This window comes from Pelobates fuscus, chromosome 4 (genome assembly GCF_036172605.1).
Source record: "Pelobates fuscus isolate aPelFus1 chromosome 4, aPelFus1.pri, whole genome shotgun sequence".
NCBI classification, from domain to species: domain Eukaryota; kingdom Metazoa; phylum Chordata; class Amphibia; order Anura; family Pelobatidae; genus Pelobates; species Pelobates fuscus.
In genome coordinates, this window is record NC_086320.1 from 260,319,767 (window position 1) to 260,346,661 (window position 26,895).

Consider the following 26,895-nt stretch of genomic DNA (forward strand, 5'->3'; position numbering starts at 1 on the left):
TGTTTGAAGATTGCATTGGAATTGCTTATACGTGGTGGGGTTTTATGGGTGAATTGTGGCTAATATGAATATGAAATTATTTGGACAAAATAGGAGAACTATACATTTTCCCCAACTAATTTATTCTTCCCAACCTAAATGTTCGCAGTTACTTTCCAAATATGCATTAACTGTTTTATTAATAAATTACTTAATAGTCAAAGAAACAAATTGTTTATGTGAACTCTTTAAAACATTTAGAAAACGGTGCTGGAGGAATTGAAGTTCATGTAAGGCCTAATGTAAAGTTCACATAGGGATAGTAATGTAGTCTTTAGGTTTTTATTTATTTATTTAATATTTAAATTTAGACCATCATTTTTATGATTTTGGTTTTGAAAGATTTCTACTAATAAGCTGCCGGAATGATTCAATACTGTTAGACAAATGTCCAAATGATTTATTTACAACATTTCCATTAGACTTTAACAGAGACTTCTGTAGATAAATCACTTGGAAACTTTTCCAACAGTATTGAATCATATGGAAAACTTATTAAATCAAGGTCTAAGTTATAGGTAGCCAATGACAGATCTCCAATTGGAAAATTGTAGTTCTACAACAATTATGGATATACATTCAGCTACAGCTTTGTGGATACAATAACTTTGTTGTTTTTATTTTTGTTTTTTTGTGTATTATTTTGTAATAGTGTGTCCTTGTAGGTATATGAATATTAGAAAAATATAATTTTCAAACTGATTTAATCATTTACATTTTTACATAATTACTAGATGCCTAAATTTTACCAACTATAAGAAGATTTTACTTATTTTGGTACTGCAGCCTGTTCAAAAACATAATGGGTAAGATACAATGTTGACCACAAGGTGGAGCCTTAAGTTCAAAAACTACATATAATTTGTGTTTAAATGAGAATATTGATTTCCTAATGTTTGGGTTCATTACGTTTAACGCAAATTCATCCTTTTTAAGAGTATTCACATTTCTCTAGTAAAGCTTGTTAATTTAATTTAGTTTGAAGTCTCTAATTGAAAATGCTTTGCTTATTTGCGAACAAGCTGAGCTGATTACACCCTTACAATTAGGAATGTTTTATTTAAATAAACTCAAACATTCACATATGGTAATTACAGCACCTACAAATGTTAACCATTCACAGAAGAACTGTGAAATAATGTTTAAAAATAAGATTGCCCTATTGTATTGTCTTTACGTTTCCACATAAACAGAACATTACATCAGATTTTCTGTACTTTTTCGTTACCATTCATTTCTAGCAGTCAGTACTATGATCATGTAAGGATAAAAATACAAAAGGTTAAGTAAGGATTATATTGCTGAATGGTGATTAATAGTTTAATATGTTAATAGTCATTGGGAATACAAAGTCATGATACCTATACATTCAGGTATATTTTAGATGGCCATTGGTACTGTTCAAGTGAGTGTTTTAGATTTTTTGAGACATAGTTTACTTCTACCCTGTATTTAAGAAATACACTGCAGTGTATTCCTCTGTCCTATGGCTTACTATCAGCTGGTGTTATACGGTCTGCTATTTTCTATCAGTGACAATAAGTGGAAGGGAATCAACACAGTAAAGGAGGAGACTATATAAGAAGAAAAACTACCACAACAAGAGGACATAGTCTTAAATTAGAGGGGCAAAGGTTTACAAATAATATCAGGAAGTATTACTTTACTGAGAGGGTAGTGGATGCATAGAACACAGTGAAGGAGTTTAAGCATGTGTGGGATATGCATAAGGCTAGACTTAAGATAAGGCCAGGGACTAATGAAAGTATTTTTAAAAAATTGGGCAGACTAGATGGGCCGAATGGTTCTTATCTGCCGTCACATTCTATGTTTAAATGGATCAAAGTGTGCCTGACAATTCAATGTCTAATTTTCAGCAAATATTATCGTACTTTCTTAAATCCTATTGTATTTTTTTTCTGTTACTTTTTTGTGCCATGTCGTTCTTTAATATGTACATTTTTTTCTGCTGATTTAACTGAATTGTCCATTTTTTGCAACTTTTTCGCAGACAGAAAACTGTTCTTTTTACTTTTATATTTTCCCACCATTTTAAATCTTGTGGTCATCTGAAATGGATATTTCTGCAGAAAGTGATGGAATTTGTTGATGGAATTTAACCATCCCCTTTCAAAACACATCAATAAATATCCACCATTGGTTCTGTTTTTCCTCCTCTGATGCATTGTGTGCCCTTGTTATACCCGGAGTTAATTGACATGTAAAGGGTGTGACGAGACCAATCTCGCCACTGTGCATTGGAGGAGCCTGGTTGCCTGCCCGCTGCCTTTAGACTATGGCCCCATGTTGAAACGCTTGATTTTTCTCCTGCAAAGACATGAAAGCCAGGTCATTCGGTGCTTGCCCTTTTTGCGCGGTGATACCCCAGATAGCTATGCCATGGAGCCCATTCGTATAATGAAAGACTATGGGAAAGACTTTGGCTCCATGGCAATTGAACTGTATGTGTGTGGTCTGAGCGCCATTCAGTAATAATGTGTGCTCAGACCTAAGCTATCTGGGGGTATGTTGCATGTCTGTATTTTATGTAATAAATGTAACCTTGTGTATTTTATTGTATTTTACTGTCTTTTTACTGCCATGTGCTTAATGGAGTTTTGCCTCTGTCCTTGGAGATAATTGGATTACTTCCCAATTATTTCCAGGAAAGAAGACTCTGTGGAACTGGTTTTGGGAAAAGCCATGAAAAGCCATGCTTCATTTGGTCACAAAGGACTACGATCTATCTTTTGAACCACTGGACCAATTTGTTTGATTTTGACGTATGTTTGTATGCTGATTCTGAAAATGTAATGTGAATGGGATGCTTACTTTTAAAGTTATGAATAATGTGGAAAAACTGTATTTCTCTGTCTGTGATAATTACATTACCCATGGTGTAAGGAAATTGTATCACAGGCAGAGGGGAGGATTTTGTGTGGGAGAGTCTGTGTGTATTGTACGTGTTTATTGGTAGTTTTCCAAAACCTTGTGGGTGGTACTAATGTGTATAAAAGAACAATAAACCCACAGCTCTGTCTGTTTACTGCTTGACCCTCAACATGGAGCTTCGTCTCGTTCTTGGGGGGATTTATGGTATGCTGTTCCAGTTTGACTGCTAGGAGTGTAAACCTATTCGTATGGTTTTTCCTATTCGGCTGTTTACAGCATTCATATGGTTCCAGTTCAGCTGTTTACGACATTCATATGCTTCTCCGGTTCGGTGGATTGGTGCCTACAGTAGCTGTGCCTGTGTCTCTGGAAGGGGAAGATCTACTAAACGGCGGTTTAACCCTTTTATGCCTCGGGGTGCCGTTACAAAGGGGATTTATAAATTTTACATATTTAATCTATAAAGCACCGTGGAATATGTTAGCAAAAAAAAAAAAAAAACATAAGAAAAAATTAATTATAGGTGATTTTCAGTGTTTTACTTAATAGTGTAATATCGTTAGAAGTGACAGTTGCTCTTTATAATACTATAGATTTGTGCTTCAGCTACATATAGTTATTTTGGTTATGTCAGCAGCACTCCAGATATTGTTCTTCTTTGTTTTGATTTCATTGGTGTGATTGACAAAACCTGGATCTTGATCTCTTGATGGTCGTCAGTGTTCTGTATTACAATACATTCTAGACATTATTTTTAGGATTTGTATGTGAACACTGGGCTTTTAGCCATCACATACTTTGAGTTTTGCCGCAAAATGGAAAATAGTGATGCACACAATCAGTCCCTATGGGATATAAATTGGCCATGTTTTAAGAGCAACGCTTACCTAAGCAATTGTCCTCATGGCGTCTGTAGGTGAGCTTATTAAAGTCTATTAAATGCATTTTAATAACATAGATGATTTTAAGCTCTTCAGGTCATCTTAAAATTTTGTTCCAACACTCAAAGTAAATGAGAATACAGTTTTACATTCCTGACAACCAATTTGCTTGTAAATTTACTGACTAAAAATAATGATGCATTTCTCTCTATATAAAAATGGTAACAAATGATGTGTGTAGTACTTACATGTGTCCAATAGATGTTTTTAAAAGTATGTCTGTGTAAATATATATAAAAATGTGTGACACACCAAAACATTTTTCTGCAACTCCTTCATAAAATGGAGAAGTACGAACAGTGGCAAATTAAAGCCAATAGGGCTTCTATGATTTATTTAATGAGTGATTGAGGGGTACACGTCGACTTACTGTTGAAAATTGTTTTCTTATTCGATAGGCAACTCGTTTTTGATATATTCACGTTTTATCTATTAGAGAAAAAGTGAAGTATATTTTCAAATAATTACACCCAAACACTGATTTTCCTGTTCCTCTGAATATACCAATGTGTCAGTTTTATCTTACTTACAGTCTATATTTCTTTAAATGTTAATGGAAAAAGCTAGTAAGAACTGTAATCTAGAAAACCAACCAGCTTTTACAAAGTTGGAAAACATATTATAGTTAATTTATACAAGTAGAGTGGGTATCTGAAGTGGTCTTGGCACTCAGTCAGTATGTGCAGCATTTCAGGAAGAAGTATGACACGTAAAGAGTCAAAAATCTGGCGGTGTTGTAACTCAATTGTGGCAGCACTCTGGGCTTACAAAATTTTAATTCTGTGCATATTGGCATCTGTTTTAGGCATGCATAACTTGCAGGTGATAGATGACCCCCTCCATCCTCTGGGATGTCCCTCCCCTGCAGTAAGGGATTGTAATGTCACCAGAGGAGGATCAGGCTTCAGGGAAAACATCGCAAATAAGTCTATTCTTTATTTCTATGTTTTGGGGATGGACCATGCCAGTAAGGCATATTCTAAAATTGTGTTGTAATAAAATTAGTTGGATTAAGCCTTCAAGGCCACATTTGTGGTTTAAAAAAAAAACCCCACTTATTTTGCTACAATGTTTTCTCTTATAACCGATGCCAGTGTTGGCATGTGAGTATTTTTATTTCGACAATTTAAAAATGTTGAAAGTTTGCGGAGTATGAAATTTTAATAGATGTCCAAGAAATATAGTTATATAAAAGTATTGAACACAAGAAAGAGACATCTAATATCATGTGAGCTGTCAATCTTAGTCAGGAGAAATACATTTGTCATTCACAAAGGAAGGAAAATATTGGTTTTAAGCCCACTGACAGGGTTGTTGACAAGGGAATTGCAAATTTTATAGCAAAATAGAATTTAAAGAAATTTAACAGTCAGCTATTTTTCCATCTTGACTATTTTGGCTGAAAATAATCGCAATTCCCATGTAAATTTTCCACAATTCCAAGGTAACTTAATAACCTTGGGAATGTTAAGTAAATGAAAAAACCACAGCATCACCTTAAGAATTGATGTTATACAAGCCATAATGCGCACATGGACACTTTAGTGCATGCAAAGTATTTTGCACGGAATCAGTCTACTCCAGGGATAGGGCAACCTTCGGCACTCCAGATGTTGTGGACTACATCCCCCATAATGCTCTTACACCCATAATGCTAGCAAAGCATCATGGCATATGTAGTCCAAAACATCTGGAATGCCGAAGGTTTCCTATGCCTGGTCTACTTATCAAGACACTCTTTCTCTGCTCTCTGACACCATTTGTATTATACATAAATTACATATTGACTTCTAAAGGACCAGTGTTATTAGCACTTTTCGTTATTTATTGACTTTGTGAGCAAGAAATGTCCTACTTTATTTAGCATCAGTGATTAATTAGATGCATCACTCGGGTGTGTGGTCTGCACTGGGTGATACCGTTAGAGGGGATGGACTTCACACACACAGCATATACCACTCCATACATTATTATTATTATTATTATTATTATTATTGGAATTTACATAGAGCCAACATAATCTGCAGTGCTTTACAATAGTATTTCAACACACACACATGCATTGCTGTTTTCGATGCTGCTGGTATTTTTAGTTACTTATATGATCTGGTTGTAGGTCTATGGAGGTGATAACAGCATGAGTTCTTCCACTGGGTGACACCAACCTTAGGAACACCACTGGTAGGAAACAGATTGTACCCAGCAAATAACCAGTCATTGGTCTCTCTGGTTGAATAGCATCACACTTTTAAGACTTTTCTAGTGCTTACTTTGAAGATGTGAAGTTCCCTCTGATCCTGTTCGTCTTACTAATAATATAAACAAAAATTTCCTGTGTAATGTGTCCCATGATTCCCAGAACAGAATCCTTAAACATATCTCGGTCACATATGTCAGAACAATGGTTTTGTTGACTACCCAAAATTTGCAGCTAAGAGACATTTGTTTCTGCTTAGTTCCATCAGCAAAAAGAAGGCACTTAATCTACCTTTGCGGTAATGCATAGCATGCCAATCTTATCTGCAGATTACAAACAAATATTTAGTGAATTGGATTATTCCCAAATAACTTTAGATTTTTGCTTGTTATAATCAGAAACAAATTCTGAAAAATATGTAATATGTACATAGGAAATGACAGACTTTTAGTCAAGCAGTCACTGATATATCCCTTGCCACTAATGCAAGTGTTCTTACTGGTATAAAATGGCCTGTTTCTTAATCCCTGGTGTAAAGGAATTGTGACTTGACTTTACAAATGAATCCATCTAAAGCAAAGGAAACAGTACAGCATTGAAAAAGGAATAGCAGCTTTGCCCAGTACAGCCATTCCGCACTTAAGTCTTTATAATTTAAAGGCTATGTACAAAGATCATATTTATATTGGAAGGCTTGATGAGAGCTTTTCTGGCATAGCCTGTGTGACCAATGGAGCATGGCTCGAGAAAGAACAGAGTATTTACTGGAGGCGAAATGCTGAAGAAAGCTCTCACATCTGGCCTGGCTAATCAGAATAAAAGCCCATTTATGCAAATTATCAACAGAAATGTATTAATAAAGGCCTATATTTGAATGTTAATCTGTCTGTCCTATCTATATATCTATCTCTTTGTGAAATTAGTAGTTCTAATTTATTAAATGCTCTCTAATAGAGTAAATGTAAGCCTTGCAGTTCTGATCTTATTTCATTTGAAAAGGTTATTAACCCCTTAAGGACACACGACGTGTGTGACACGTCATGATTCCCTTTTATTCCAGAAGTTTGGTCCTTAAGGGGTTAAGGGACTCTGTAAGCACCAAAACAACTTTAGCTCAATGAAGCCCTTTTAGTGTATATATCATGTCCCTGCAGTGTCACTGCTCAGTTATCTGACTTTTAGGGGTAGAATAACTTTTTTTTCTTCTTTGTATGCAGCCCAAGCCAAGCCTCCCGTGGCTGTGACTCACATAGCACCCATGAAGAAATTATTTAAGTTTCCATCAGATCATACAGCGGTGTTTATTTACTTTAGAAGTTTTATCTCCTGCTCTTTCAATTGAAATGTAATCCCATACCAAAGTCTTCTGCAGGCTCTAGCAGGCAACTAATACCAGGATATAAGAAATTAAACTCATTGTGCAATAATAAAAGCTAAATGATTTGCACCAATTTCAGTAAGCATGTACATAGGCTGTGTGAGTTACGGCTATGGCTGCATAAACACATTGATTAAACTCTTAAAACAGAGAATTGAGCAGTGAGATTGCAGCTGCAGTCTATACAGCAAATTAATTAAGCTAGTTGTTTTGGTGCAAGTTTGGTTTTCTGCTTAGTGTCCCTTTAAGGTCTGCTCCTACTGCAGGAATGTATAGAAAGCAGAAGAGGTGTATATTTTTCAGTTCTAATTTATTATACTGCTCTATTCAAACAAAGCATAAATAACCAGTAATGCATGGGCTTTGACTGTAAAAACAATTAAAATGAAATGTAAAGAGGTATAGAAAACTGCAACAGAGGGTTATAATGCAATATGTCATAGGTAGAATGCAGAGGTTAAGACGGGAGATGGTCATAAAATGTTTGGAAGCAATTGATTTCTGTTGAAATTAAGCATGGATGAAAGGCCTAGAGAATGGACCGAAATGAGGCTGTGCGCTGTGTTCATTCATAAAAATATCTAGTGAGCTGGCTAAAGAACATAAGTGACTGAACAGCACTGTGACTGAAGTGAATAGCGAGCAATTAAAACAGGAAACCATCCAATCGACTAATAAGAACAGGAAATTTCCAGCACAGTATTGCTATTCTACGTTTGCTACAGCATTCAATACATTCTTTATTTGGTGCTCTTATATTCTAACACACTTTGACACATTTTCTTTGCAGAATGTAATTTTCTGTATATAATGTTATTTTATTTTCCCCTCGGGATTCACAACCCCACCATATGTTTGCTTTGATAAGTATTACGACAAACGGCAATCAACTCTTAATCAGTGTTACATTATTAAGGGTACATTATGCTTTTAATCTCTTTGTCATCTGTTGTCATGTCTTTCCACATACACCCATATAGGCACTTGGTTGTGCTTATTTAGCAACTTTAAAGGGTTACTACAAACACCATGAAAACTTTATTGATTTAAAGTGGCCATGGTGCCTGTTGTCTACACGGATTGACCCCTCCGGCACCATCATTAGCCATCCTTGAACAAATGACTACTACAGTGCACTATACCTTACTGACCCATCATTCTAGTAAGATGTAAAACATTATTATACCTTAAATAAAAACCATCCTACTTTTAGAGTTTGGTTCCATTTTGACCCCACAACCTGCTGCAAGATGTTAGAGAAAAATAGAGAAAGTGAATATTGATACTGGACATTGGTCTTTTGTGCACGCCTGCTCATTTGCCTGTGCCTGTCATTACGAAAGCTTATGCCCCAAGCATTATCTATATTTGGAGGTGTGCAACATTTAAATGTAGTGTTAACCAATTTAATAACCTCCACTCTCTCCATCCCTCCATCTCCGCTCCAGATCTATCTGCCACAGTTTTCCTTTTATTAACTCATATATGTGCTTGCATGCACGTTGGCAATGAATGGAAATGCCAAATGCATGCTTATTACACTTCTAGAATAGAATATGATAGTGTACCATTAAGTCTTATCAAGAAATACCATAACATGCGTTCAGCCTCTCCAAATTATAGTCACTTGCAGAATGGAAAGGAATAAACATTTAAAGAAAATTTGTCTACAATTGTCTATATTTTGCATGCTAATACAAGGTTTGTCTGGAATTACCATTTCAAGATTGCAGGGAAATGTGTACTTCGAAATCACTTTGTACTGGTAAATTAACTAACATCCAAAATAGGTTTTACATTTTGAACATCATTTCTGATATGCAGAATACATTTTCCTTACCATTATATCGGGGCTAATCTTTTAGCCTGTAATTTTATAGTACTAGTCCTTTAAACATATCAATAATTTGTATAACTTTTTTAATACATTTTTTTTTCATTTTTTCATTTGTTTCATAATGAAGACGAAAATGCTAGAATGTTTTACAACTTTGTCACTGTCCTTTGCTTTGCTCTATATCCCTGTATCAATCATGCCTTCTTGCTCCGTCTCCATCCTCCTCTTGCATACATTCTTAAAATAGCTGTTGAGAAAGCAAAGGTTGGAGTTAATTGTCCAGAACATGGGATTAAAATAACCCCCTGACCACTGATAAAGCAGTTCTCAATTTGGAAGGGATCATGAGACAAGATGTAGTCACTTTTTTGTGCTGTCTTTGTAAACAGGTGGTTGTCCAAGGGGAACACTGAAAAGCATCACTTGTAAACTTTATGGAAGAGTGATTATTTAAGGTATATAGACTTTTCTCTGTATCCAACTAAAGTGCTCTTGTATATATTATGTCAATCCTTTTAGCACTTATTGTTTCCACTGGCATGTAGCTTGCCGTAAAAAGGATTGAATTCCAAAACGCCTGGAAGTCTTTTAGCCTGTCTAATGAACCCGAGCGTTTTAAATGTTGAGTGGCAGCCCGTTGTTCAATTTTAATTAAATTGCTCCTTAAATCAGTGGCTTCCTTTGTCCCTGATGTCTTGCATGTTATTTCTTTTGTGTCTAGCTACAGAGTATAGTGCTTACAGACAACATTCTGCAACAAAGGTGTTGGCTTAAGAACATACTTGTTAAACTACTTATTAAATGAGCCCTTTATGGCAACGGCAAAGGCAAACAAATAAAAAAAATGTCAAGCGACTGATGTGTATGTTTAACCCTTGTGTATATCTTCATATAGTCTAGAAGTATAAAAAAAAGCACTTGTGGATCAGCCTTTTCATTTTTGTGCCCAATTCTTCAACTCTTGCTATTTAGCTGTAACATTTAAAACTTGTCTTAGACTGTCTAAAATACATCAATGCATTTTTCACTAAACTCCTCTGATCGGGTTAGATAGTTTTTTTTCCAAATCAGCTATTTTTGCCTCAGTTTTTTCATTCTCATGTAACTTGTGAAAATTCGGAGTCAAAGGACCACTAAAATCACCCAGACAACTCCATCTTAATGAAGTGGCATGGTTGCAGTAGTTCTGATATTTTAACCCTGCAATCTAAACATTAGACTCTAGTGGCTATCTTCCTGACAGCTAGCAAAGGCACTGACCAAGTATTAGAAAAAGTTTGCGGGCTCACCTTGCATGCAAACCAATTTCCAGTGCTCCTCTATAAGGAGCATTGAATTGTCCATCGGCTCAAAACCCAGATGATGTCTTAGGAGGTGATATGGCCTGCCGCATCTAGGGAGTTTTGGCGGTGTAGTAAATATAAGCAAAACTATTTTTTTAGGATTAGGACTAGAAATTAGCTGTAGGGGGAGGTAGATACATAAAACAAACATGCAAATAGGACATTCTAGTATTCTTAACGCTATAGTGTTCATTTAAGTGGATTAGCAGTTATAGTCTTATTTATTTTGGTGACACATTTTGCAGTTTTCTCTATTCTAGATCTACTTGTTGTTGTGGCCTAAATTATGTTTCTGCAACAGACATTTATTGATCATGCTTTGGAGGGTGTACTGAAAATTTGCAATATTAATACATTAACCTAGATCAGGTTTGATCAAAATAAACTGTCATATGAGTAAGAGGCCCTATTGGATTGAAGAATATTCAAAAAAGCAAAGTGCAGAATAGAGTACAATTCTGCCAATACTGCACACATGTGCTTTGACAAAATTATGTTCTATGGTTATTTTGAGTGAATCTATACCAGAATCAATATGGCCACTGCAAACACATGACTTTTCAGTTGTCATTTAGTTATATACATTTGCTGTTAGTGCACTACTGAGAAATTATATAATGAGTAAAACTCATTATTTATGTGATACCTTGAGTACTATAGACCAGGGGTCAAGTCCTGGAGAATAAAGTGTGGGAACTCACCCATCCCCTCCCCCCCACAAAAAATACACACACATACACTCACAGACACACATGCACTCAGACACACACACACACACATACACATACACACTCACACACACACTCACACACAGAAACACACAAATTATTATTATTTTTTAAATTTAAAAATGTCCACCCAGTCTCCCTACCTGGAGAGCTGGCATGGACCTGTCCCTGGGGTCCAGTGGGTCTTAAGTGCGGCGGACGCCTGCCTCCCAGTCAGATGCGGGAAGGAGCTGTGTTCTCTCTGCTCCCTCTCGCCGCGCGGGCTGTATATTGATGCTGGGAGCTGGAATATGACGTCATATTCCGGCTCCCGGCATGAGCAAACGGCGAGGGAGCAGAGCAGGGAGGACACAGCTCCCTCGCCGCATCTGACCGAGAGACAGGCGCCTGCCGGGGGTGGGTCCATCAGGTGGCCCCCTCATGACGGGAAACATGGGGGGCTTTGAGGGCGGCATTTTTTAAATTTTTTTTTAAGTGCAGGAACGCCATTCCCACGCGTTCCTGCAGGACTCAAGCCCTGCTATAGACAATATAGGAGGGAATATCATAGTGTGTTGATTATTTTAGAAATTAAGAAAAAAATGTAATTTTGAACTTTGGCTTTTTCTATTTACTCCTCTTCTTTATTATTCTAAATCCATGCTACAATACTGTGCCCACTAATGTCTACTCGCTTTACAAAGATCAAGTTAAACATCATCTCATATTCATTCCTATCTCTTGTATTCACAGGCCCTTCAGTTTATCATTGCAGACAGTAATTGTCCACTTTGATTTCAATATTCTCAGTATAGAGTTCATCTTTATTATTTCTATTTAAAATTAAGTACATTAGAGAATGATATATACAGTTGTAGGAAAAAGAATGTACACCCTCTTTGAATTCTATGGTTTTACATATCAGGACATAATAACAATCATCTGTTCCTGATCTGAACATTATGTAATACAATCTCAGATGAACAACAACACGACACATTACACCGTATCATGATTAATTTAATAAAAATAAAGCCAAAATGGAGAAGCTGTGTGTGAAAAATTAAGTGCACCTTGTGATTCAATAGTTCGTAGAACCACCTCTAGCAGCAATTACTTGTTTTCTGTATGACCTTATCAGTCCCTCGCATCGTGGAGGAATTTTGACCCACTCTCCTTTATACCCGTTGCTTCAATTCATTGAGATTTGCTAGCATTTGTTTATGCATAGCTCCCTAAAGGTTCCGCCACACCATTTAAATCGGGTTGAGGTGTGGACTTTGACTGGGCCCTTGCAACACCTTGATTCTTTTCTTTTTTAGCCAATCTGTTTTGGATATGCTGGTGTGCTTGATAACAAATATGTATTTTAAATTGTTCCTAATACACAAACTAGGTTCCATCTGTAAATCTACAGTCACATCATTCTCTAGAATATGAATTGTCAAAACTGCATCTGGCAGATCATATTTTACTTATCTGCTTCCAAGCTTTTATTTTCAGCCTATATCTATATGAAATGTAGACAGAGCAACCTAAACACAGCTGATACGAGTAAAACTCAAAAATGTATTGGTGTTTAAAGGAACACTATAGTCACCTAAATTACTTTAGCTAAATAATTCCCCTGCAATTTCACTGCTCAATTCACTGTCATTTAGGAGTTAAATCACTTTGTTTCTGTTTATGCAGCCCTAGCCACACCTCCCCTGGCTATGATTGACAGAAAAAAACTGGTTTCACTTTCAAACAGATGTCATTTACCTTAAATAATTGTATCTAAATCTCTAAATTGAGCTTTAATCACATACAGGAGGCTCTTGCAGGGTCTAGCAAGCTATTAACATAGCAGGGGATAAGAAACTCTTAATTAAACAGAACTTGCAATAAAGAAAGCCTAAATAGGGCTTTCTTTACAGGAAGTGTTTATGGAAGGCTGTGCAAGTCACATGCAGGGAGGTGTGACTAGGGTTTATAAACAAATGGATTTAACTCCTAAATGGCAGAGGATTGAGCAGTGAGGCTGCAGGGGCATGTTCTATACACCAAAACTGCTTCATTATGCTAAAGTTGTTCAGATGACTATAGTGTCCCTTTAATCTACTCTTACTGCATCTAGTCGGTGGAGCTTCTGCAAAATTAGTTATAGACCGTTAACCAGTTAAAATTAGTATATTTAATATTTTGAGAGTAGCCAATGGCTTGCATACTCTTCTTGCACTGAACTTCTCATTCAAATGTGTTAATTTTGTGGCCTTTACCATGTGTTTGTATATGACCCTACCTTGATAAATTTCATATGTATTAATTTATTTTAGAATTCTTTTAGTGCCCTATTATCCAGAGCATTTTATAAACTATGCAGAATTGGACACTTTGATACAACCCTGCCTGTGGACTTCAGTCTCTTGCCTGTAACTCCCACTATAAAATGAAGATATGAACACGTTAATAGACTATTATGAAGATTTTATTATGTGATTTGTATATCATGGGTCAAGATTTCAAGCCATTAGCCAGGCCCCATTAAAGCTATTATGTATATGTTCCCACCATATCTTTATTGTATTTGGGAGCCGCCACCTGCACTTATTATTCAGTTATTATGCAATAGAGAATGAGGGTAAGTTATCATCGCAAAACATGTTATTTTCAGTGTAAAGTGCTAAATATTTAAAACATTCAATTGTTCCTTTAGCACTTTTACCCAGAATAGCCCTTTGTTTTGTCTTGAAAAATCTCCCTCAAGCTCTCTCCCATCATATGTCACCTGGACTTTGTGCCAAGTCCTTTTCCTCCCCAAATCACTAGCAGCCCCCTATTTCCCTACAGTCATTACTGTTCTCCTATTACACCCCGTGTCACAACTAGCATGTTTTTCTAAAATGCTCGTAGTAAAAGTGTAAAAACCTTACAGAGGTTTAATAGGATGAAAAGGCAGACAAGATTAATAAGATAAAAAGGCGTATATAGGCTTAATGAGTTGTCAGTGTGGATAAAAAGGTAATAAGATCATAAAAGAAAATTTGAACAATTGATGAGAAAGTGAGAAAACTGTATTAAGTGTCAGAGAATAGAAAATAGCAGAGTATTTGGGAAATACGAGGCTTAATAGTTTTAGTGTATGAGTAAAGTTTTAATTACAGGGAGGTTAGGGTATCAATCAATTACTTATATTTCAGTGAGAATGATCACTGCTTTTTTCTCAGTCTATATGCTCATCTATGCTTATTTATATAATAGTATGTATTTGCACATAGGTTAAATAAATGTATAGTGGATAAGGAAAACAATTTACATGTCTCTCCTGTTTTAAATCTGACAGTTCTGACCTGTACTTGCTGCTCCCGTAGCAACTTCTGAAGTGTAAGATGTCATGCCTCTTGTGTTGAATGGGGGGGAGAGGGCTGACTGCCACTGTAACTTTTTTAAATGTGCCAAGAGCTCCCACTTTGCTGATTAAAACATAATATGGCTAGCAGCCTCTGCATACACCAAGGACAGAGATTGAAACACTCTTGGTGGGGCATTCAGAGTAAGAGAAGGGGAGGAAATACAAAACGTCTCTGAAATCCTACATCACATTCTTCACTCTCATGATCATAATTTCCACTCGCAAACTGCAACTATATGAGAGAACATTTTAAACCCTTTTTGTTTTGTACTTAAACGCACAAGCAATTTTGGCATTTTTGCTGTGTGTGTGTTCAACCACAATTTCAGTTTATTTTTGGTATAAAGATCACAAAATACAAGGAGTAAAATACCATTTCAATGTAGAACAATTTTAGAATTCAGTACATTTGTCTTCTAAGTTTAATAGCCTTCACAGAAAGCAAAATTGCCACAAAAGTATACAAAGTATATATTTACATTAAGTAGACATAACAAGCTATTTACCAGAGGGTTTTACTTTTTACATCGCCATTTAACTGTCAATATCTGCTAAATATGTGTAGAAAACATTTAGTTTTCTGATTTTTAACATGCACACGTATATTTCATGAATCTGATGTGTGCTTGTACTCTATAAAACTTTACATTGTGCCCAGCTACTATCCTGTAAAAACTACAGTGCCATATAAGGCACCTGACCATTTGAGTTTTTACAGTTAGAATTTTGATAGGGGGTCTATGTTTCATTTTGGGGGTATTATAGCAGTTTGTTCAAATTACCCCAGTAAGGGCTACCATTTGTGAAAGTAGATTTTTTTCATCTTATATGGTGAATACTGTGCCTTAACAGTTTTTCAAAATAAATACATTTGGTGCATTTTTGTAGTTCACATATCTAAATTACTCCAGGAATGCATACCATTTGCAAATATCGACATCATGGAGCTTTACTGAGGGGTATATTTTCATCAAATCCTAATATTAATCCTAACACTAGCTATAGAGTTAGAACGATTTCCTCTGCTAATGTCAGTAGTGGAATTCCCTTGATGTAGAGGCTTTTCCTTGCTGTCCCTAATCCTAATCTAAACCTAATCCTAAACCTAATGAACAACCAAAGCCTTAATATAAATCTAATCCTTAATCTAATCACTAGGGGTTCCTTCTGCTAATATCGATACTGAGGGACTTCTAAGCCAAACCATTACATAGTATTTTTTTGCCATCTCCTCGCTGTGTTCAGGTTCCTATGTTATCAGCAGGTAAACAGTTCCTGCGGATAAAATACTGTATGACAGAATTATTCTATCATGTGTTCTTAAGTGAAGGACATGCATGACTGAATAATTACATAATAGGACATTAAGCTGTTAAACTATGGTTTAGAGCAGTGGTCACTCCTCAGATGGCTGTTAGAGATCCTTCCTGGGTCATGGCTGCCTAAAATGCATCCAAACATTCAGTATCTCCTCCCTCTGCATGCAGACACTGAACTTTCCTCATTGAGATTCATTGATTTGATTCATCTCTATGAGGAGATGCTGATTGGCCAGGGCTATATTTGAATTGTGCTGGCTCTGCCCCTGATCTGACTCCTTGTCAGTCTCAGCCAATCCTATGGGGAAGCATTGTGATTGAATGAGGCCACCACTTCTGATGATGTCAGAAGTCAGAGGAAGTTCACCGGCAGAGGCAGCGGCTTCAGACTTGAATACAAGTAAGATTTTACTATCTTAAGGGAGGCAAAGGGGGCTAGATCGTGGTTTTAACACTATAGGGTCAGGAATTCATGTTTGTGTTCCTGACCCTATAGTGCTCCTTTAAGGATTGAATTCAACCAATTACAGCCCTGAAGTTGTCTTTATGGCACATTTTGAAGCGGCCTTCTATTGCGTTATGGCACACTGTTTGAAAAGTACTAGTCTAGAGAATTGTTCTAATGGCTAATTTGAAATTTCATCTTCAATGTCCTTCATCGGAATTTTGTTTTCAAACAGTGATTTCATAGTGATTTATGGCATAGTGATTTATGGCATGACCGTAAAAAAAGAACACCAGTCAGGAGTCTCATGCATCATTAAATTAAAGCAAATTATGAAAAGTCCCCTCCAGAGAGCAGATCACATTGAGACCGTGTGACCACTTCTTGTATTACTATTCGTAATAGTTACAATTTATTTTCCATAGGGAATTCTTGCAGTATCTGGTTTAAGTTTTTGGTACCAATGTGTTTTTCTTTATTTTCTGGTTTATGTATTTTTTTTTTTTTTTTTTAATATAACATACAAGTAATTTAGACTAGGTAAAGAAAATATTAGGTACGTTTCATTGCATATTGTACAACTTGTTACTAGGTTTGTGGCTGCATCAACATAGCATTGTTCTAAATTAATTAATATTGGTAGACCATTAGGAGACAAAAGATTTCAATTTTATATATACCAGTGTCTCCTATATTAATCACCATACTAATTTGAAAATTGCTTATTTTCACACTTTTTGTGAAAGTAAGATTATTATAACGTAATATTTTAAAGATGCTTTATCTCTTTGGCAATGAAAAGGTTAAGGACATTAGGGTTTCCATGGAGAGACAATTCTTTTTTTCTTTTACATGGGATGTACAATTCACAAAAGGTTGAAATATGTCTCTATATAACCCTATTCAATCACTAATATCACTCACCACAATGAATGTTGCTAGGTTTTAGGATGTTAATTGCCTGTTAACAGAGTGGTGCTCTGAGGAATGTCTGGCATGAAGCAATAAGAATTTTTAACATGTTGTCTACTTTTGTTTCCAATAGTGCATTATAGTCTGTCAAGCCAAAATCTTATATACATATTTGATTTAAAGAAAAAAAAAAATAGATCACATCTTTGTATTCTTTAGGACTGTTAGCTCAACAATCCTGTTAAAATGGTAACATTTTCATCAATAAACATACATATGCCAGTGTAATTTTTTACATGTATTTAATACAATTTATATGTATTTGACCAGAGAGGTAAACATATCTAACACCTCTTCTGAAGGGGCTGTCAGTCCACATCTGTCTGTCTATTAGTGGGAATAGTCTTTAATCCCACATGCAAAGAGAATTTAATATGTATACCATACCAATGGCAGATCCAGGTGTTTGTGAGATTAAAGGGTCACCAGAACAACTACAGCTTATTGGATTTGTTCTGGTGAGTAGAATCATTACCTTCAGGCTTTTTGATGTAAGCACTGTCATTTCAGAGAAAATGCAGTGTTTACATTACAGCCTAGTGATAACTCCACTGGGCACTCCTCAGATAGCTGTTAGAGATCCTTCCTGGGTCATGGCTGCCTAAAATGCATCCAAACATTCAGCATCTCCTCCCTCTGACACTGACCTTTCTTCATAGAGATGCATTGATTCAATTCATCTCTATCAGGAGATGCTGATTGGCGAGGGCTGTGTTTGAATCATGCTGGCACTGCCCCTGATCTGCCTCCTTGTCAGTCTCAGCCAATCCTATGGGGAAGCAATGTGATTGGATCAGACTACCACTTCTGATTATGTAAGCAGACTGCTTGTTTTTCTGAGGCAAAAAGCATGCAGAGTTACAGCTTCAGGCTTGAATACTTGATTTTGCTATATTATGGAGGCATGAGGGTCCCAGGGGGCTAGATAGTGGTGTTAACACTATAGGGTTCCTGACCCTATAGTGATCCTTTAAGGATAAACCCTTTGTGAACAAGGTCATATGTATTATTGGTGTTATCCTAAAGTGACAATGTATAGGACATATTTGGATATCTTTCGTCTTTGGAGGGTCAGGAACTCCTCAGTAGCCAGCATAGGGTGCAAAGGTGAGTCAAAGAGAATAGCTCATGCTATAGTAGACACTTCCAAGCCTGTCCCATGTGTTGTTTCACAAGTCAGCTTGATGACAATACAAGCTGAATAGGAGAAGTCCAGTCCAACTCCACACTTGTGCCAAAGAATTGCCTCTTACACTCTTCTATTGTTCTAGATTAATTTCATGATTCGGTTTAGAGTCATAGTCTAACTAGGAGTGGGATGGCATGGAACAGATAAAGTAATTTGAGCAGTAATGTATTTTTTACTATTACCAATTTCTACAGTCATGAGATTTGGAATTTGGACCAGATTGTAAATGAGGGGGAGTAGAGTGATAGTTTGCCACTATAAGTGGACATTAGTTTACGGTTATCTAAATGTCTTACTTTCTGATTAAATAAATGTTAAAGTTGTGAAGGGTGTCTCTAATTAGCAAATGATTCAATGGTTCAGTTTTCTCTAAGTTCAGGCTGTAGCTTGAAATCATCTAAACATATCCCTGAACACTTCATGCAATACATAGCACATGGGATCAGTCAGTATGTTATCTGTTGGTTTTAAAAGAGTACATTTTTTAATTCTGCTTGACTAACCGGATTCCTACTACAATCCCCTCTCCCCTCCATGGTAACAGCTGGTGTTTTAACCTTGCCTTATGTTATGCTGTATCAGAATTTATGACTGACACTCTGAACCACCACAGATAGAAAATGCAGAAATGTTAATATGGCCTGTAGGAAGCTTCCCTGATACCCATATTTCTTCAATGAAGCCCAAGTTCACTCTGTCAAAAGCATTTCCAGCATAAAGAGAAAGGAGCAATGCTTTGACTCCATGGATGGACGTATGGTGTACGGGATCCAAAACCCTCCTAAAGTGTCTGGGGCTTCACATGCCTTCCAAAAGCCTGCATGGTCATGCTTGAGTAGAATTGATTACCTTATTGGAAAAAAATCTTACTAAATCATTAATGAGGGAAAATTGGTGAGAGTTTTTTTTTTTTTTTCCCAGGTTTGCAAATTACCACAGTGGTTGCTTCTTGCATGTCCTGTGGGAGGCGATGTCCTTCAAGATATATTTAAAGATTTTTAAGTATATGTTAAAGCAGGTAGTTCTGGACACAGCCTTAGAAAATTTGGGGGAGGCTCTTGTTCCCAGAATTGTACCCTGGTTCATGGAGGAGTTTAGGTTTTGAAGTCTTCCTCGAATATTTTGGAAATGCAAATTTAAAGGAACACTATAGTGTCAGGAACACAAATATATATTCCTTACCCTATTGTGTTAACAACGCCATCGATCCCCCGGGGATCCCTCTTATCCCCCTAAATATAGTAAAATCTTACCTTTATTCCAGTGAGCTGCTGCTGCTGGCTCTGCCCCTGGTCTGTCTGCTTGGCTGACATCATCAGAAGTGATTCTCTGAGTCACATAGGAAAGCATTGGATTGGCTGAGACTGTCAAGAAGGCAGATAGGGGCAGAGCCAGCACAAGCCAAACACAGCCCTGGCCAATCAGCATCTCCTCATAGAGATGCATTGAATCAGTGCATCTCTATGAGGAGAGTTCAATGTCTGCATGCAGAGGGTGGAGACACAATGTCAGTGCTGTACACATAGTAGCCATATGAGGAGTGGCCAGTTGAGGTATCTCTAGGCTGTAACATAAACACTGCCTTTTCTCTGAAAAGACAGTGTTTACAGCAAAAAGCCTGAAGGGAAGGATTATACTCACCAGAACAAATACAATAACTGTTCTGGTGTCCATAGTGTGCCTTTAACAAGTTATTATAATCATATTGAAGAAACCCATGTCTATTTTCTTACAAACCCTTTTTGTATCTCTCCTCTGTTTTCCTTGATTTTATCCAAGCTTTTAATTTTTTCCCTGCTACTTTGTTTATTTTAGTTCAGTTTACCTTTCCTCTTAATCATCTTCTCTGCTAAAACATGATCCCTTCCCTATCCCCTTCTTTTTTTCCCTCTACATTAATGTGTGCCCCTTTCATGTGTTTCCCAACCTCCTCTCAAACTTTTTATTTCAATCTTTCAATTCCCCAGCTATGTTCTCTGTTTTCTTATTCTTCCCATTCTGGGCTTTTTTTGCCCTGCATTCTTTTTGGTCTCTCAGTTTTTTCTCTCTGGTACTTTTTTCATGAAGTTAAAATAAATATAAACGCTCATCCCTTTCTAGTGACTAGTTTAGTAACTTTGGTCATAGATTGTCTTTCAGTGTATTCATTTACTATATGTTCTTTCTCATGACTTTACATTAAATACATACATTTCTTATAAAATAAACACTGTTATAGGGCAGAATTCAATGTTACCTGTGTTTCAGCGTTCCTGTGGGAGAAATGTGACTGAATAATGTGCCAACCTGTGGACAACGATCAGTCATTTTCTTTATTCAGAATAATATGCAGGCATTTCTGTGGTTAGTGCTGATAATGTGGCTAAGCAACTGAAGCTCTGCTGGACATTTCCATCGCACAAAACACAGCTTAGCATGGAAGAAAAGTAGCAGTTTTTCTCTTGTTGGTATCCTCTTGAGGGGAAGATTCAAAATATAGTAAATCCATTCTACTTATTCATTACCAGTAAGCTTTGATGTGCATTTCAGTAAATGTGGTACACATATATTTAAGGTAGACAGTCTGGTTTCAGTAAAAAAAAAAGAAAAACTCTTTCTCCCCAATTGTTAGGGAAATTTTTAATTTGCTACAGACCATAGTTGTTTAACTTTAGAACTCAATGCACATGAATCCAAACCCAAATATACAACTAAAAATGCCTCTAAGGGGAATTAAAAACTCATGTGGTTATTTTGGTTTGGATACATTTCTTGGCTGATGGAACCATGTTAAACAAACTGTTCTTTACTTTGTAAGAGAGGACGCCATATGGAGTAGTGTACCTAAATATTAGATATTTAAAGGGCTTCCGTTTTAGCATATTATCTGTGAACCAAGAGGCATTAGCGTTTCTTTAATACGGCTCAATTACACATTGTTCCCTGGGTTGCTTCCAAAAGTTGCAATCAGCCTAACCAGCCACAACTTTGAGTGAAAAATATATTTTTGCTCCTTTCAAAGTGAAATCTCTGTTCTCAAGCAACTATTTATTTCATTTTTTGGCTCAATTTTTAAAAGTTTTATTAGCATTTTCACTAATCGTGGGCCAACAACATTGCGTGGTACCAAAGCTAGATACAAATATGATGTATCCTTGCTCAAAACCAATATTAATCAAGTCTAAAGAAAGTTTTGCTAACATTATATAAAACCATCCAGACTTGTCTAGAAATACCCACCTGCCTTGAAATGTATACTATAATAATGCCCCACTCATTTGGTGATGACAGAGCTCTACGGAAATATTGATTTAATTTGGAACTTTCAAATAATTTAACAATAAAATGTTCTTGCGATTATTGAGATTGGTTGTTAAGAAGCAGAAAATCATACGTTTAGCACAGCTCTATTGATAAAGCCTAGTGGTCAGATCTTATGTGTACATATGAGACTGTTTATATGACTTGTATTTTAGCAAAATTAACTTGAGTCCCTGATGCTGAGATATTTGTTGGAGTAGCAGGTAAGACATGCGTAAGTACAGCAGCAATGCACACATTTACAAGCAGTATACAAACATGTATCACCACATACGTATACAACCCACCCATGATGGACAATCCATTTACACAGGCATATGTTACTAGAGCACCAACAAATTTAACACGCATCGATCTCTTGTTCTGTAAACGTAGGCAGGTTAGGGCAGTCTTTATTAACAGTATTACTGAGATTTTATTGTTTAATAAATATGGGTTTCATTTACATAAATATTTATTGTAAAAAATAAACTATTAGGACTATGGCTCTAACAAGTGAATTTACACTGGTGGTCTTGGATATATGTTGTAAGAGGTATTTCCACTAGTTTGATGGAAAGGAAGTGACCATTATTGCAAGTATTGTATTTTTTGTAACGTGCCAATTAGCTCCACTGTGCTATTCAATTGAACAGGATTGTAGCAAAGATGATTTTATGGAAACATTGCATGAAATAGACGGATATATATATACACACTTACACAATCTAATAAAAGGTTAGGAGTATACGAATCCTGATGATGCTTTTATGTGAAAGCTGCAGGATTGAACAATATATATGTTTTCGATTGAAAATCGATTCTGCAGAATTTTGGGCGATGGGCAACTTGTCCAAATCCCGCAACTCTGAAACTCCATATGGACGCATTATAAAACATATGAAACAAGCAATGTACAAGCCTTTTTACATTTGTTTCTTGATTTGGAGCTCTGTCAATGGTGCCAGAAAAAGGGGTGAGGCAATAGAGAAGTAGCTTATATTTGGGGAGGGTAGAGAGGCAGATAAGCAGCATTAGATTTCCAAATCCTCTGGAACCTCACATGTCTTGCATGATATACTTGGTGTAAGGCTGCAACAGGAGGGTTGACTTTGTCCCACAAGTTTACTGGGAATGTGCTGGATGAGTTCCTGGCATAGAATAAGTGTAATGTAACAGTCAAATAAAAGAGGTTTATGGTAATATGTGAAGCAAAATAATATATCATAGTGAAAGATATTTACAGATAAATAAAATTGACAACTGCCAGGTTTATTCTCTGGCAAATATGAAACCAGGAACGAGATATCACATTTATCAAGTGCATAAGCCACAGATTCATTACACCTTCTCATCATATGAAAACCCTTTATTTTGGTCCGTGTGTGACTCTCACGTTTCATACGTTGACGTTAAAGGGTCAGTCCTCTGCCAAAATACAAGGGGAAAAAAATCATTATTTTGTAAACATACCCCATGAAAAACATGCATGCATGTCATTATGCATTTTATTTATTGGGAGTATATCTTGGCTGGTGCTCTGTGCAGTTGTCTGCCTCGTGAGTTTAGCTTCACTGAGCTAAACAACCAGGAAGTAACATGACTGGTTGTCTGACTGACAGCCAATGGAATGTAACAAGTTCAAATTATGAAAGTGTAAATTTTTATTGTAATTTCACTTTTTTTAAAGTGGGGGAGGGGGGGAGGGTGTTGTTGGGAGGACTTGCTGTTCACACATAAAGCACTCCAGCAGGCTAAATTGCTTTAACTAAGCTAATGATGTCAGCCCAATAAATGATATCAATGAAAGGAAGTTGCTGTAAATTCCGGGCCTCAAGGGGTGAAATATTTTCATAAAGTATTGGTGTATTGGCCATTAAAACAACTTACATAAAATATTTTATTGTAAGTAACCACATTATGTTAAATCATGGAAAACTGTCTTTTTAATTGTATTCCCTTTGAAGCTTATTTTAGTATTTTAATTTCATAGGGATACAAATGCTCTTCTAAGTTTAGATTTAAAAAAATGATAAACATTTTACAAAGTTATATCTCCTGGCATTTTCAAGAGAGAGTGGCATGATGTGGTGCCAGCTGTACAAACCAGGATTTCTTATCTGCAAAGATTTACACTTTTACATTTAATTGTGATACATTGATTCAGACTCGTTGATAAAAACCGAGAGCAATTTTTGGGCAGAATTCCAAAAAGTAGAGCAATCATTAGGGACATTCCGAATTTGGTGTAGTGTCTTTATCTTTATTTATAAGAAATCAGTGCTTCACTTAGCTGGTAGCAGGCAGGTATAAACTCAAAACATGTATGACAATAGATTCTCAGGTTTGACACAAAGGTATTTATCCACTGGACACTAATTTGTGTGGACTAGAATGGAAAACTGAATTGCAGAATGTATGTAAAGAGTGCTAAACTGAAACAAACTCCATTTCATCTATAGTCATAGCTAAGCTACTTTACTCTGACATTTTAGTTCAGCTTCAATTAGCTGAAAGTCATTGTTTATTGAATAACATCTGTTGATGATTATTCCTTTGAATATTGACATGCTGTTTTAAGAACTGACTCACAGAGTAACTGTCATTACACTCTCAACTTAATATAGTGGTTCCGTTTTCTCCTTCACTCTCATTTTCCAATTCTGCTACTTTTCCATCCTGTGACTTGGTTGCTATCCCCCACCCTGCCCTTTTGTGTTTTTTTAGACACCAACCACTCTAAATTGTAAGCTCATTTATGCAGGACCCTGATTAACCTATTGTTTCTGCCAAAATTTATATTTGTTTGTCTCATTTGTTAAATTCCCCCTAATAATATTGTAAAGAGCTGCTGAATAAGTTAGTTCTATATAAATGCCAAAAATATTAATAATTATAAAATTAACTATCATTATAAAGCAGTAATTCTGGAGTGCTCGAAATAGATAGAAATACTGGCATATGCCTCTCCTGCCCTGATTTAATGCTCTAATCAGTTCTACCATGCATGTTGGCTTTTCAATAGCTCATGTGTCTTTTTCAGGAAGGATGCATTGCATGCAAATAATTGGATTAATGCCTATTAACCATTAGAAAGCAGCCATATTTCATTGTCATCTGCCCATGGAATTTATTGCTCTGTATACGATAGTAGGGGATTTAGTTGCAGTTGGCAGCACCATACACATGCATTTATTGTATTTTGGCTAGGGCTTCTATATCATACATCATAACAAAACACATTAAATATACTATATTCAGAGAATTTTACAAGAAAACACGGGTAAAATGTTTTACAGCTATATTATTAATTTTCAACAGATTAGGGAGTAAATGGTGGAAGGAAATTGATAAATGTCTTGCAATGCTTGTGAAATTGTTTATATTGCTCTGTTCGATTACAATGCTGTTTCTGCCTCATGACACTTGTAATCACATACAAAATAATTAAAAAGCATTACATAATTTGAATAGTTAATCACACAAATGGAAAAATTAATAGTTTATTTTTTGTTCTGCGTTTTCATATGTGCTTTAGGGACATTTGAACCATAAAAGGAAAAGCAGGCAATCAAATCCCGAATTCATTACTGAGAAGTTTTATATGTTATGTTAAAATGTATAAAGCTATGTTCTTAAACAGGATACTACATTCCTTCTCAAGTGTGTGTTTGTGTACATGTATGTGTATGTTTTTGTATATGTATGTGTCTCTGTTTCATTACATTTATAAAAACAAAAAATGTGTGGATGAATTTATTATAGACAGGGCTAGCAAATTACGGTACATAGATTTAATTTGTAATCTAAGATCCTTGACCTTTAGTGGCAGAAATAAGGAAGTTATAACCTTGGGTGGCTCCAGTAAGATTTGATCATGCTCACATTCTCCCAATTGTTAGAGCTTTTCAAGTAGAGTTCAGTGTATGCAGAGATGACCCAGCATTACTTAAATAGTTGATGTTTAAGGTCTTGCTCACGTTGGGACCCTAACGAGATGAAAACAGGTTGTACTAGTGTGCAGATAAGCAAACTGTGAGGACAGCCCATAGCTTGCACAGCTATCTCGTGGTTGTAAATGAAAACTGACCGCATGTCTTGGTGTGTTTGAAAGGTGGTGTTGTGAGGACCTTTTTAGGTTCACCTCAGACAGCACATAGGGATCTTTGGACCAAGTCTGTGCAGTTAAAGGATGGCTGCATAATTAGACAACCAGATATGGGGGCAGTTTGAGATTAAAAGTGTGGATCAAGGATTGATGTGATGGGTGTATAAGGGTGTATATCTGGCAGGTGTTATGTATTTAGGGTGTGAAGTAAGGGGATTATGAAGATAGGCTAATTTATTTTAGACTGGAGGAAATGAGATTATGGAATACCTATGATTGGACTGAGGGTGAATTGGGAATGATGAAGTTGTACAGTGACGTGAGGGATAAGGGCCCTATCTATCTGGGGTTAATGTTATTTGGAAAGGAATCAGACAATTATTGACGGGTTAGGTGGGTGTTGGGATTGTGGGGATGGGTAATGTAATCAGAAAATGGGTTGATGGGATTATGGGATGGCATAATGTGATTAGGGTTGGAAATGATGAGGAGTAGATTATGTGAATAGATTAAGGTGGTTATAGAGCTCAAAGTGATGCTTTGTTAAGGGGCTGAGGTGTGGTGCTTATGGGGGTTGTAATGCAGCGATTAAGGAAATTGGGTCAGTTGGATTATAGGGATGTGTAGCGAAAGCCACTTCGCCACTGTGGTTTGGAGGGGGCTGCTTGCCCGCCTCTTACCCTGTGACTACGGTCCCTGGGCGATTTGGCCCTTTATGCACGGTATTTGGGCATACTGTGGGTTATTGGGCTGCCCCAGGATTATGGGCCCTCTCATCAGCCCATACGAAACTTAAACCCCATGGCGTTTGAACTGTGTTTGTGGCATCTAAACGCTGTTTGGATATGTTGAGCG

At 36.4% G+C, this 26,895-nt stretch overlaps 1 protein-coding gene across 3 annotated transcripts in view; it reads left to right on the top strand.

Moving 5' to 3' along the window:
• Positions 1-26,895, top strand: part of BBS9 (Bardet-Biedl syndrome 9) — a 448,879-nt gene that overhangs the window by 329,187 nt on the left and 92,797 nt on the right. The window lies entirely within an intron of this gene.